Consider the following 13,276-nt stretch of genomic DNA (forward strand, 5'->3'; position numbering starts at 1 on the left):
ACTTTAGCTTACTGTTCTGTGGATGGATGCCGTTCTGCTATTTAGCTCCAGCCGCTTCAGACTTTTAAAAGCCATCTCACTAAAACTCATAAGCCATTTATGTTCTTTTCTCCTAAATGGTAACCAACATTGTTTATTGAGTATCCATTTTCCCCACGGATTTTGGATACCCACTTTTAGCAATGGACAAATCCATGTGTGTGTGTGTGTGTGTGTGTGTGTGTGTGTGTGTGTGTGTCTTTCTGGACTTTCTGTTCTGTTCCACTGAGCTTCCTGTATTGTCCTGTTAGTACCACATTATTCTGTTTTTGTTTATAATACTTGTAATACCTGTTTGGGCTATTCTCCTTCCCTTTGCTCTTTCTTTTCAGATGTTTCTTGTTTCTTTTTATAGATATAACTGACAAATATTTTATCAAGTCCTCCTCTGATTCCCACCCCCCCCAAACCCATACCTATTGGTATTTTGATTGGGGTTTTGTTAAATGTATAGATCAATATAGGGACAGTTAATACTTTTATAGCATTATGTCCAGGAATATCGTACATCAAATTTTTTAATCCAGTTGCATGCATATATATAGATATATTGCGTTTTAACACTTTCCTCAACTTTACAATTGTTCTGTACTGACATACGCTGACTTACAGCACTTTATGGGCTTGAGGGGAGCCTGGATGATGGTGATGTTAGTGCTGTGTGTACCATGTTATGGGAAATGCTCTGCACCAGAACAGGGCTTCAAAACTGGTGGATGAAAATAAGGACACAGGAATTGTTTGCTGTCTTCATAGCTGTAAAGGCTAAGACAACATCCTGTTTTTGTTCATTGATCATATACCTGGCACAGCATATAAACTCCTTAGATTCATTACCTTGTGATTTTCGATGCTGAGTAAACAGTAGACGCGCACGTGCACATATGCGCGCGCACACACACACACACACACACATGACGTTCACCCTTAAATAACAACTCAGTCCTATGGCTGTCCTTTCAGTCATTCAGTTCTGCTCACTCCCACACTCCTTTCCTATTTTATTTGATTATTTTGTAATGCTCCAGGTTTGATTTAAAGTCAAAATTTTCTATGGAGCTAATTGATGTGTTGTGTTTTTTTTCCTAAACAAAATGACACGGAAAGTTAGCATAAATGTTTAAAAATTGGGATCCTTAATGTGGAATTGCTAATGTTTTTGTTTCTGTGTTTTTGGTGGCTATGAGCCGTCATCTTTGCTGTGATTTTAGAGTTTGTTAGTATTCATGAAGGAGTTTTATGGTGTAAGTGGATTCATGTTCCGTGACTTTATAATAAAAAATTTACATTGACTGAAGAGAATCTGATGAATTCCAGTAAGTCTGTCAAGCTGCATTCTTACAGCTCTAAATAACAAACAAACAAACAAAACAAGTTCAATGTCCTAAGCGCTGGCTTTGTAGCTTTTAATATGGCATTTAGTTTCTGTCCCTTTAGGATTTAGTGTGGTGGTGTGAGCTTGCTCTGCATTCTTCCTGCTTGGGATGGATGACATAGGACGGACTGGGGTGCAAGTGACAGAAATTCTAAACTGCTTAATCAATAAAGGAATCGATGCCCTTGCATAACCACAAGTTGAGAGGTAGTGCAGGTCTCAGATGCCGTACTGTCATCGTGTACTCATTCTCTCCTCTCTACCACACTTAGCAAAGAAAAATACAGGATACCCAGGTGAATCTGAATTTCAGATAGACAATGAATACTTTTTTAGTATAAGAGTATATACCATGCAATATTTGCGACATACTTATGCTAAAACATTATTGATTTTTTATCTGAAATTCACATTGCGCTGGGCATCCTATATTTTATCTGATCACTCTAGCATTATGCCGATTTTAACGTCAGCTTCCTCTTGAACTTAACATCAGCTTTCCTCGAAGCAGGAAAGGCAGAAAACCCAGCCATGGAATATGAGTCCTTCCCTCCAGTTTCACTGGGCCATTGTAGGATGTACTCCCATTCCTGGTCTACTAACATTCACTGGGAGGGTACTATACATTAATGGGCTTAGATTAATCACCTGGGATAGAAGGGCTTAGGGAGCCAGCAATGACACCCGCCAAACTAATTGTGTGGCCTTGGGAAGATTCCTTTGGGTGTCTGAGACTCAGCTTTCACATCTACAAAGTGGGAATAAATATGGTACCCACCACATAGTGTGGCTGTGAGCAACAAATGAGATAACGTACGCAAGTAGAGTCCTTAGCACAGTGCCTGGCACCAGGTGAGCGTCAATAAATATTTATCATCTTCTCCTCTTCCTTAACATCCCTTTCTTTTTTTTTTTTTTTTTTTTTTTGCGGTACGCAGGCCTCTCACTGTTGTGGCCTCTCCTGTTGCGGAGCACAGGCTCCAGACGTGCAGGCTCAGCGGCCATGGCTCACGGGCCCAGCTGCTCCGTGGCACATGGGATCTTCCTGGACCGGGGCACGAACCCGTGTCCCCTGCATCAGCAGGCGGACTCTCAACCACTGCGCCACCAGGGAAGCCCCATCCCTTTCTTTTTTAATCAATTATATATTAGTGTGCTGTTGTCAGGACCCTTTTGGTTACCCTTGGCAGCTTGAAATAGCTTGGGCCAAAGAGAAGTTCCTGGCTCATAGGACCTCAAAAGGGTTGGGTAAGCAGCAACCTTGGGCATCAGAAGTGCAGCCAGGCCTCAGGACCAGCTACCACCTGGACTTAGGTGCCCCCAGCTCTCTCCTCTGCCCTCAGCATTCTCTGTGTCAGCTGTCATTTCTTTTTCTGGACCTGCTTTCTCTGTAGAATAGGAAACGTGGCTGCTGACCACATGAGGGCTACAGACCCCACGTCTTTGACCTGTAGGAAAGAGCTGCTCCCTGAATCCCAGGGGAGAGCTCCCCTAGGCCAGGCTCAGGCCAGGGGTCCATTCAGGTCAGCTGGGCATGGCCAGGCATCCTGCAGATACAAGGCAGCTTCTACTGTTGTCATGTTGACGGGGTGCTGGGTAGACCGTGTGTTAACCAGCTGCTGTACATGCCTTCTTGAGAGAGTCTTGGAATGACAGATAATAACGACGGCAGCCAGTGTTTTTGAGTGCTCACTCTTGCAGTCTGTCAGACCCTGTGCCCAGCATTGCACTGTGGATGATCCCATTTAATTCCCACACAACCATGGGAGTTGGGGGTTATTATTATTATTGCCATCGGACAAATGAGGAAATTTAGCCCTATGATGGTCAAGTAAATTACCCAAGGGAAATAACGTAAGTAATTGGTGGAGCCAGAGTTCAAAGTCCTGCAGTCCACTCAGAGCTCATGCTTAGAACTCGCCTTGTAGCTCGGGCGACCAGACCTTCCGTTTACTCAGGATCATTGCCATTCTTACCTCTTGTCCCGGCATAATTTGTATTAGTGCTCCCTGTACTCTCCAAAGGGTCTTGGTTTGGATGATAAATAATATAGTCACCTTAATTCTAGTAGGGATGCTGTGAGCAGACAATAAACAAAATGATTAAAATATATAGGATGTTAAATGGTAAGCAGTGCAGTGGAGAGAAAAAGATAGCCCAAAGCCAGGGAGGGAATTCTGGCTTAGTAATGGAAGAAATGTCTTGATTAACAGTGGAGGAAAATAGTTCCAGTATTTGGAAAAATAATCTTACCTGTTTAAAATATATGTTTTCAAATTTTATTTACATATAGTTAGTTTATTTATAAAAGCATGGGGTTGGTTTTTGGATGAGTGAGGGGGAGTGTTAAGATGTCCTCTTCATTAGCTCATTGTGGAGAAGAAAATGCACCATTGAATTTGCAGGCACTGGTTACAATGAAACTTTCCATTTAGCCTGAAGCAGACAGCTTTGGCATCCGTGTATCTGGTACTGGAAAGGAGAGGCACAATTACCTTCTTAACTTTTTCATCAGCAGGAACAGGGGTAGAAGCTTGCACCCTGACCTGGTGTCTCCTGTCTTATATCACATGTTTATCCCAAAGGCAAGACAGTAGGTGAAGTATTTACCCCTCCAGCTGCAAAGCAAAGGTACCTTGTGTAAGCGGAAGGCACTGGAATGAGAACCAGCTGCTGGGGTAACAGATGGGACCTGGGGGTCAAAAGATCCACATATTGGAAAAGGAAAAGATGCTGCCTTGAGCATCTTGTTGCCCATCAGCCTTGAAACCGTGGCTTCCTATTCTTGACTTGAAGGAGGAATTTCTATGGACTCCTCCCCTGTTCATTTCTCAGCTCAGGAGAGATTACTGTCATCACTCTGTTATGGACTGAATGTTTACATCCCCCCAAATTCATACGTTGAAACTCTGGTCCTCAATGTGATGGTATTAGGGGGTGGGGCCTCTGGGAGGGAGTTAGGATTAGACGAGGTCATGGGGATGGAGTCCTCACGAGGGGGTTCAGTGTCCTTATAAGAGTCACGAGAGAACTTGCTTTCTCTGCTCTGCTCTCGGCTGTGTGAGGACAAAACAAGAAATCTGCAACCTGAAAGAGGGCCCTTCCCAGAACCTGACTGTGCTGACACCCTGATCTCAGATTTGCAGCCTCTAGAACTATGAGGAATAAATTTCTGTTGTTTATAAGCCACCCAGTCTATGGTGTTTTGTTGTAGCAGCTCAAGCTGACTGTAAATGTATTGAGGGTTCTTCTCAAATACAAGTAGAAACAATACCCCATCCTCAGTCTTGGCAGTGCTTTGTGCTTTTCAGAGACCATGTATGCATGTGTGTATGCACGTGTATATCTATGTATGTGTGTCACCTCCCAGCTGTCTTCTGCGGCCACACTGCAAGTTAGGTCTTGCGTAAAGTCTCAAGGCAGCGTCATGGGTGGCAGTAGATAAAAGCTTGGGTTCTGGCATCCAATTTTGTGGGTTCAAATATAACACTTCCACTTGCTGGCTGGGTGATCCGGGGCAAGCTGTGTTACCTTTCTGAGACTCAATTTCCTCCTCTCCAAAATGAGCAAAAGCATGAGATATATTCATAAAGTTTTTATAAAGAATCCGTGTGATAATGCTTATAATGCCCATTGCCTTCTACTTAGTGAGTGCTCAATGGGTGTTGGCTATTTTTTATTTTTCCTGTGACTTGTCCAAGGTCACACAGCAGGTTAATAGAGCAGGCCTAAAAATCCAAATCTGCTCACTTGTAGTTCAGTGTTTTAGTTCAGGGTTTTGTTCCATATTTAACTCTTAGGCTGTTTGAATGAGAAAGAAGCATAATCAACACTTTGGTGTTTTTTGGGGTTTTTTTTTTGCGGTACGCGGGCCTCTCACTGTTGTGGCCTCTCCCATTACGGAGCACAGGCTCTGGATGCGCAGGCTCAGCAGCCATGGCTCACTGGCCCAGCCGCTCCGCGGCATGTAGGATCTTCCCGGACCGGGGCACGAACCCGTGTCCCCTGCATTGGCAGGCAGACTCTCAACCACTGCGCCACCAGGGAAGCCCCATAATCAACATTTAATCCACCCATTTTGGAAGTTCAAAGATGAAGTGCTTTATCCGAAGCCCTCTGCTTAGGAGGGGTTGAGAAGCAGAAACTGAGCTAGGAGTCTTTACCCGTTAGGCCAGTGTTCTTTCCTGTGGCAGCCAATATCTGGCCATAATGTCTGCCTGCTTTTTTGTCTCCTCCTTACAGGGCAGCCAGAACTTTCATGGTTGTAGTTCTAGAAATATGGTTGTCGATCGAGGCTCTCTTTTAGAATTTAGAATCCTTTTTAAAACAACTCAATTTCCAATGGCAAATCATCCGTTGAAGAAGCTGTGAAGAAATCGTGACAACAGTGATTTCACTAATAGCTTCTCGTGGGATATTGAAATGAAAATTTCTTCTTGAAACTCCAGGCAGAACTGTACACAGAGCACCTCTCTGCACTGCAGTGAGAGATCACCAAAAGATCTCAAACAACCCTTTAAATATTTTTCTTTTGCGAAACAAGCAGTTCCTCCAAAGGCGATAAAGGGGAGTTTAAATTATCCTGGGTTAATCTTTTTATAAATTGGGATCCTTTGGGGTCACAGCAACACATTTTTCCCCATGCCAACTCCTCCTTGAATAAACAATCAAACACATCTCTGTCTTTCCCTGTTTTGATTTCAAGCCGAGGTACCACGGGAGGTATTCCTCCTGGTCCAGGAGGGAGCCTTGGCTTTCTTCCCTTAAAAAGTGATGGCTTATTTAGACGGTGACATGCACCAGGATGACAACCCTGGAGAAATCAGAGCACACAGTGGCCCTTTGTGGGATGGGAGGGAGCCTTTTACTTCAGTAGAAAAGTCTTCTTGGTCAATCTTATTTTAGTCCCCCGTGACCACAAATCAGAGCAACTTTGTCTATGCATCTCGGTTTGATGCTCAGAACCTAAAACTTCCTTCACAGATCTCAAGTGCTTTGGGATGTTTCTTTTTATACCACTTCGAACAGTACAACTTCACTGTTACACCGGGGAAGCTGGGAAGAAATCCAGGGTTCAGCCTGCGGAGTCCTCCCCAAATCACAATAACAGTAATTTCATTCTTAGCATTCACACCTCCTGCTCAGAAGCCCTTCGGATCCTTGCAGTGATTTTTGTCAGGAAGGTGAGAGCATCCCCCAACTTAAACATGGGGGAATTTAGGCTCAGTGAGTCTAAAGAACTTGGGAACTATTAAGGGAGCCACTAAGTGGCAGATGCGGAGCCATAATGGCCAAGATTAAGTAAACATTTATTTAAATAGCAACCTCCTAAACCTACTGAAGAGCATTTGCCTGTGGGCCTGGAAATGCCTGCATTGGGAAGTGTGTGCTCACCATCTCGGTGGGGTGAGAGTAGGCTGCCGAGGGCTCCTTGCACAGCCAAAAACTGTGTGTGGAATGAGTTCTTGGGTGGTTGTTTCTTGTAAATAAGAAAGCTGTCACTGTAGCAGAGGTCATCGCTTGGGCAGTTGCTATGAATAGGGGGCGCTTGCTCAGCAAAGCAAGTTTCACTCTATTACTATTAACAGAGAAGTCACCGTAGACCAAAGCAGCGGAGTAGAAATTGCAATTAAATTTGCTATCAATCACACCGCTCAAGTACACTCCACGTTTTATCAAACATTTTTTTTTCACATATTCTTGCTTAATCGAGTACTTTACCCTATTGAAGGTGTGAGTTTAAAGGATTCAGGGGTCCACACCATGTAGTAGAGGAGCATTTTCTAAATCTGGTCTCTTTTTCTCTCTTACACTCTTTTTTTTTCAAAACAAAACAAAGCAAACAAACAAAAAACTCTCCTTGAGGAAGTGCCTAGGCCAAGGTTTTACCTGTCTCTCTCCTATTTTTTCCCCTCCCCTTTTTGCATTGAGTTTTAATATGTCAGCAAGTTGAGAAGGAAGTTATAGGATTTTCTGGTATACATCATTTTTACATTATGATGGAGAATGACTTTTCCATGGCTAGGTTACTGAAGTGGTGTATATCCAATAAATTACAAAGATTTCAGGGTGACTTGAGGGATAGTAACCAGAATGTTGCCCCTTTCCCCTCCTGGTGTCTGGGCTGAATTATTTAAGGACTTAGGCCTGCCCGTTTTACTGCCCTTCCCAATGTCTGGCTAGTGCAAGGTTGGAAGGTTAATCTTAAACTTTTCATCACTTTCTTTCATTTTATTTTTATCTGTTGGAGAGGAAAAGCTTTTCCTCTACCCTCTTAGGTTCAGTGCATGGAGGCCTGCAAATTTAACTGACAAAAGACAGATTAACAGGAGAAAAGAGCAAACAATTTCATGAATATTTTACATGCACAGGAGTTCACAGAGAAGAAGTGAAATTCAAAGAAGTGTTTAGACTCCGTGGCTTATATAGCATTTTAATAAAAGAGAGGGGGTTTAGGCCTTAAGGGATGATAAACTGTGGGAAAGTGACTAGGAGATATATGGGAAACTAATGGAAGATAGGGTTTTATTTTAGTTAGGTTTGTTTATGCAGACTCATCATGGACCAATGCTCTGTGTCCAGTGATTAGAGTTGCTATTCTCTTCCTGGTACGGAGGGGATGGGACAACTCACAAAGGGAAATGTATGCCTTTATTTTTAGGCTGAAAAGGGGAGGGAAGAATATTCTCTGTATCTTCTGATTCTCAGTTGCCTTCAGATCAAAATAATCCTCATGGCAAAGGAGCATATTTTGGGGTGGCAATATTCTGATCTTATCATATCCAACTTCTCATTTCTTACATCAGGGAGGAAAATGGTATATAGTGGATCCTTTTCTCCCCATCTGAAAGATTTAGGGCTGTTTCTTACAACTGGTATCTTGAACTCCCCCTTCCTTGTAAACCAGTCTTGGTTACTTGATCATTGAAAACAGAGCTCTTTCACAGAGACTGTCATTGCCAAATGTGATGTACCATTAAAAAAAATCTCCTACCACTTCTTATAAGTTTCAAAAATGTATTGCATCTGTAGTATAAATTTGGATGTATTTTGTGACATTCATTCATAAGGGAATTCAAATACAGTGGTAGAGGCAAGATCTAGAGTTTAGGATGCAGCAGCACCTGAAGAAAGGGAGATCCCCCTGTCCCCATTACTAATCTGCCTCAGTGAGAATTTCCACAAAAAGGCAGAGAGGTTGGGGCGAGATGCACACAGTTCTCTCAACTCCCAGATCTCTGCCTTTGCAACAACTGTCAGGACGTGTAGTCTTCATCTGTGTGCAGAGAGAATTTCCCCGAGCCTCAAAGTCCCCACACCAGGGGCTGGCCTTGGCGGCGTACTTCTGCAGACATCCGTTGTAATTGGGGGTTGACTTGATCCTTGACAAAGGAACGTGTGTTGGAATGGACAGCTGTAATGTTCTTTTGGCCTTGGGCCTCCCAGCTATGTTTTCATCAAATCTGTCTTCTCTCCCTTTCCCATCACAGTTTTAATAGATAAACTCCGAGCTAGAAAGAGTGACTTGAGTATATAGATTCTACAATATGCTCCAGGATATTCAACATCCCACTATTATCTGAGAGAAAATGTCAACCTTTTAACGTCAGCCCTGGCTATATCTGAATATTTAAAAGAGGCTTCTTTTGAAACCTTTTCATGTTTTGCTATTTATGGTACCCACCCTGCCCCAGAGATTTAGAGGAAATAATCTCTAGGTTTTGTTTTCCTTCCCTGTGAAATCCTTTCGAGTGTTAGACGGTCTACCACTTTTTCCCTGACATTTCCTTTACATAGGGCTGCTATTCTAAACTGATGGTCACAGAGTCCTTCTCAATAACACAGAGACAAAACGGTCTGCATAGCTGATAAATTATAAGCCGGCGCCGTGTGTTAGCTTGATGGATGGTTATAGTGAATGTGTGTGAGTCATGGGTGTTTTTTTTGGTAAAAAGAATTATGTGAACTTTTCTCCTCTATTCTGAGTGCTTTGAAATGTACTACTTTTCTTTCTTTTCTTTTCTTTCTTTCTTTCTTTTTTTTTTTTTTGTTCTTTAAGGTGTATGTCAAGGAACTAGGCACTGTATCAGAATAGTCATTTTCTAGTTTTCAAAGTTACTGTTTGGGAGTTGAGGAGGTGGAAGGACTGAATAGAAAAGAATTGTGTGTTGACAAGTAAGCCAGCCTGTGAAATGTGAAAGAAAATTACAGTCACCTGCTTTAAAAGGGGGGTCTCCCTCACCCTACCCTACCCCAGGGGGTCAATTTGAAATCTGGGGTAGATTTACAGTGAATCCCCTTGGAGGCGATGTGATTCTAATTAACCATTGCTTTGCAGCTACTGTAGAAATGCTCGAGTTTCTTTGGGTAGATTTCTTTTCGGCCAGGCTGCAGAGTAAATAATGTTTGACAGTCACATCACTGGGTCTCTGACTCGCTGTCTCCTAAAGCAGTGCTGTCCTTTGCTTCATGTGTCACTGGGACCTTTGATATATAACACGTGGGTGCCTGCTTTGCTGTAACATCCAAGTACCGGGGAGTATCGCTGGGCTCAGTGCTATTCAAAGTGGGGCCTGAGGACCAGTGCCAGGCTGCAAGCTGCCCTTTCTGGTCCCTACGACAAGATGAGGGCAGAAATTGAGAGGAAGGGCTCAGAAACTTTTCTAGCAATCTGACAGTATGTAGGATTTTACGTCAGGTGAATCTAACAGACACTTGGGGCCTTGATGTCTTCTTAAATTTGTTTTCCTGGGAATTGATTTTTATTGTGTTTTGCACAAGTACTGATCTGTGACAGATCGGAGGTCGAGGTCTTTCACCACTGATAGTTTGAGTTGTACGGGTTTAGCTCTTGTGGTTTCATTGGTGAGCAAATGTCAGGGTCTTCCCACCCACCTGAGGGGCTCAAGCCACTGTTGATTCAAAAAGGGAAGGTTAGGGACGTTTCAGATTTTTTTTTTTTTTTTTTTTTGGTCTTCTGTTAAATTTTTCACTGTTGCTCTTACAAACATTTCTTTCTGAACATCTCTTCCACTGTTTAAGAAAAGCAGGCTCCTGTGAAGGTGAATTTTGCTGTGTCTCCTGCAGATGGGGTGCTGAGATGCAGTGTGCAGGTGGCAGCAGGCTCGCGGAGGCCACTTTTAGCCGCACGCCAGCACCTGCCCCGGGTGGCTTCTCCCGCCCCACCTCTGAGCCAGTCCCTCCAGCCTGGGGGTCCTGTCCCTCCACCTGGGGGAGGGATTATGCTTGCTGAGCTAATGTCTGGGAAGTGTTCTGGAGTTCCCGGAAGGAAAAGGAGAGGCCGCCCACTTGTGATACCTTGTGCTAAGGCAGGAGAGCTGCAGGACAGAGGGGAGGAACCAGGAAAAGAAAATTGAGAATTGAATCATCTCCACTTCACTGCAGTCCCTGGGGTCCGCCTGCTCTAGTGGCCTTGAACTGCTTTCCAAAGTGGACATCTTGTGATGTGAGGGGGAGAAGGAGAGAGGGAAGCTGCTTGCCTTTGCACCTATCTGGAACTTTCTCCGGGATATCCACAAGGCTCACGCTCCCTCCTTTTTCTTTCTTTCTTTTTTTTTTTCTTTTTTTTTTTTTTTGGCGGTGCACGGGCCTCTCACTGTTGTGGCCTCTCCCGTTGCGGAGCACAGGCTCCGGACGCGCAGGCTCAGCAGCCATGGCTCGCAGGCCCAGCCACTCCATGGCATGTGGGATCTTCCCGGACCGGGGCACGAACCCGTGTCCCCTGCATTGGCAGGCGGCCTCTCAACCACTGTGCCACCGGGGAAGCCCTCTCCCTCCTTTTTCAAGTCTTGGTTTAAGACTTGAAGTGTGGCCTTCTCTGTGACGCCTTCTGTGGCCTTTCCCCAGCACACACTGTTTCCTTTACCTGCTGTATTTGTTTCCATAGTACTTATCATCCAGCTCCTCGGTCATTATTCATTTTGTTGTAATATAATGTAATTAATACAATATTATCTATTAAAATGTAGGTCTACAAGGGCAAGAGGCTTTGTCTGTAGGGCTCACTGCTGTATCTCCAGAATCAAAAACAGTGCCTGACACATAGTAGGCACTCCATAAATATTTGTTGTATAAATGAATGGATGAATAAGTGAAGGGGCAGGATGACAAGGGAGCCAGCTATGTCCAAGGAGCCATTCGGCCAGATGCATCCAACTGTCCACTGAGTGATCGAATTGGAGCCACTGGAAGGGCAGAGTCAAGGGGAGGTGACCAGCATTTAACCAGTGCCTACTGTATACCAAGCACTGTGGTAGGCATCCTAGGTTCATTATTCAATGTAAGTATCAAATTACTGCATGAAGTATGTATGGTTAGCTCCATTTTATAGGTGGGGAAACTCAAGAGGTTAATAATCTTACCCAAGGTCACCCAGCCCAGTAAGTGGCAGAACTGGCATCCAACTTAGTCTATCTGATTCCAAAAAGAAATTTGAACATTTCCAAAAAAAGTCAGTGGATCACAGTGCCTCTTGTCTTTTTGCTTTCCTGCCTGTAAAATGAGGATTAATTTTCCTCATCCTTCACCAAATTTTTATCTGATGAGAATGGAAGTCTGGGACAGTTGAAACACAACTATTACAAGATATGAGCTTTGCAAATATGGGGCTGAGAATTAGATCACATTATTGAGTAATGTTCACAAATAAGTGAGTGGAAATCAGAGCTAGATTAAATCCAGCCAGTGGGGATGAGTGGGGTTTCTATGCAACGCTGCATGCCAGGCACTGGTTTCAGTATTTTATTATTCCAGATATTTCCCTAGGCTGAGACCACAACCTCCAGACTCAGCATATTATCTTTCACTTAAGATATATTTATGGAGCATCCACTAGGTGCTTGGGGTAGACCAGTAGAGAGAACAAAGTTCCTTGCCCTTCATGGAACTTCTGTCTTAGTAGGGAGAGAGAGATAGGAAATAAACAGTAAGTAATAAACATATGTAAACATATAGCAATAAACTATAAAGTAAATTACATGGTATATTAAGAGATGGTAAGTGCTATGGAAATAAAAAGTAGTGTAGGGGAAAGGGCTTGGATGTCCAGCGGGGAGGTGGCCAGACTGCAGATTAGATCAAGTGGTCCAGGTGGGCCCCGTTGAAACGGTGCAGTTTGAACGAAGACCTGAAATAGGCAAGGGAGTGAGCCAAGAGGTATCCTGGAGGGAGAGCAGTCCAGTCCAGAGAAAAGGCAGAGAGAGCAGCGCTGAGATGCGCTCCTGCCTGGTATATGTGGGGAACAGCCAGGAGGTGAGCTTCGGGGGAGCTGAATGGGGGGCTACCTTGATGGTGGAGACACTGGATATCCCGATGGATGGAATATGGGAGATAAGACAAAGTGAGGAGTCCAGGATAAGCCAAGGTTTAATCTTTATATTCTTTCACTTTATTCCCTTTTGATTACCTAACATAACTCAGTATTCCCAAAAGTATTAGCATCAAAGTCTTTGGAGATTTAGCCACTGTAGTTGTACTCGTCTGCAATGTCTCTGGATTTGGGTTTCTTCAGCTATCACATGGAGGGAATCTAAAAGATAACTTTCTAATCCCTTGTGTGACTGTTTCTGAAAGATTCCTTTTTAGGAGTCATATTCCGATTGCTGGCTTGCTTCCCTCCCTCCTTCCTTCCTCCATTTATTCATCATGGGTCTTTAAAACATTTGCTGGAATAAGAGCACTTCCTGGAGCCATGTACATGGAGGCTGAGAAGGGAGAAAAAGAGAATCTCTGCCTTTCAATAGCTCATTTCTTCTTGCTGAGGTTAGATAAGAGTGCAATAAGCAAGGTGAGAATTAGATCAAATTAGCAAAATTCAAATAGTATAGAAGCAGCAGCCATGGA

At 43.7% G+C, this 13,276-nt stretch overlaps 1 protein-coding gene across 1 annotated transcript in view; it reads left to right on the top strand.

The window, feature by feature from the left end:
• The window catches only part of CCDC149 (coiled-coil domain containing 149), a 99,611-nt gene that overhangs the window by 35,712 nt on the left and 50,623 nt on the right, over positions 1 to 13,276 (top strand).

The sequence above is a fragment of the Mesoplodon bidens genome (assembly GCF_964165515.1).
Source record: "Mesoplodon bidens genome assembly, chromosome: 1".
Lineage (NCBI taxonomy): Eukaryota > Metazoa > Chordata > Mammalia > Artiodactyla > Ziphiidae > Mesoplodon > Mesoplodon bidens.